Below are 1,589 nucleotides of genomic sequence, written 5' to 3'. Positions count from 1 at the left end.
ATTTTTTATTGCAGATGCGGATTCTACGCCACAAAATACGTAAATTTTGTCCGAAACTTTTTTTTTGATTCGTGATAGATGGCGCTGTAATCGCAAAAAATTATATTTTCCGCAATTCTCCAGAAATGATCATTGGATTGAGAAATAAAAAATACCTGTTCAATATTTTTAAAGAACATAATAAAAGTTATTCCCCCCCCATCCTCTCGGGGTAGGGTGGGTGGTAACGTTCAAATCTCAAATGGGAACCCGAATCGAAGAGGGAACTGCTCGACGCGCCACTGTGGGTATATGGCGAACTACGGCTTATTATAAAAGGCAATGCAATGCGGTCAGAGCTCTCTTTTCTTTCAGAATTAGAACTGAATGCATCTCTAACAATTTCATTTTACTTGACTAGTTTTTATTACCTGCATATCTACCCTTCATTCTTCGAACAGAATTGCAAGTGGAAAATGAATTCTGCAACCGTAGAAGAAAAAATTGAAATGATTCTGATTTATGGTGAATGTAGGAGGAATGTTGACGATGCTGTTGCCTTGTATGCTGAGCGTTTTCCAGACAATGTTCGCTCACGTTCTTTTTTGTACAAAGTTGTGACTGCCTTTATCTCGTATGGCAGCGTACAAACTAAAAAAGAAAACGAAGAACAACTGTTACAGGAGAAGTTAATGAAATAGCTGTGCTAGCAGCTGTTCACCACAACCCACAGGTAAGCACTCGGCAATTACATCGCGATTTCGGAATTTCCGGAGATAGTATTCGCAGAATATTGCATCGTCATAAGTATCACCCATATCACATTTCACTGCATCAAGAACTTCATGGCGATGATTTTCATAATCGAGTGGTGTTTTGTGAATGGGCACTTCAACAAATGCAAACGAACCCCAATTTCATTGCTAATGTACTATTTTCAGATGAGTCTATATTCACAAACCATGGTGGCGTTAATCGGCATAACATGCATTACTGGAGTGTAGAAAATCCCCACTGGTTACGACAAGTTGAACATCAACGTCCTTGGTCGGTTAACGTTTGGTGTGGAATCATAGGGAACAGACTTATTGGTCCTTATTTTATTGAAGGTAATTTGAATGGAATTAAATATCGAAATTTCCTGGAACAGGAACTACCACCACTACTTGATGATGTTGCCTTGGACGTTCGACAAAGTATGTGGTTTCAGCATGACGGTTGCCCAGCGCATAACTCAATAGCAGCACGGGAAGTATTAGACGTGATTACAATGGTCGATGGATTGGCAGAAGTGGCCCGATTAATTGGCCTGCTAGGTCGCCTGATTTGACATCGCCGGATTTCTTTCTGTGGGGTTACCTAGAAGATAAGATTTATCAACAAGTGCCAACAACTCGTAAAAACATAGAACGGATAAGAAACGCTTGCGCTGAAACTCCCGCAGATATGCTTCTATCCTGTGTACAGTCATTTGAAAAAAGGATCAATAAGTGTATTGAAGTTGAAGGTAAAAATTTCGAACACTTACTCTAATTAATTGAACAGTGAAAGGCAAGGGGACTTACATTAAAAATGCACCCCGATCTGTGAGAGGCAAGGGGACTCACATT

The 1,589-nt window shown here is 40.0% G+C and overlaps 1 long non-coding RNA gene across 1 annotated transcript; it reads left to right on the top strand.

Moving 5' to 3' along the window:
• Nucleotides 1-353: 353 nt before the first annotated feature.
• LOC112590265 (uncharacterized) lies at nucleotides 354-1,228 on the top strand. The gene is made up of 3 exons (XR_003114082.1): nucleotides 354-712; nucleotides 921-1,088; nucleotides 1,190-1,228. It is a non-coding gene; the product is annotated as an uncharacterized LOC112590265 (long non-coding RNA).
• Nucleotides 1,229-1,589: the final 361 nt, after the last annotated feature.

Source organism: Harpegnathos saltator, unplaced genomic scaffold, assembly GCF_003227715.2.
Source record: "Harpegnathos saltator strain DR-91 unplaced genomic scaffold, Hsal_v8.6 scaffold770, whole genome shotgun sequence".
NCBI lineage: Eukaryota > Metazoa > Arthropoda > Insecta > Hymenoptera > Formicidae > Harpegnathos > Harpegnathos saltator.
This window is presented reverse-complemented; position numbering and strand designations above follow the sequence as displayed.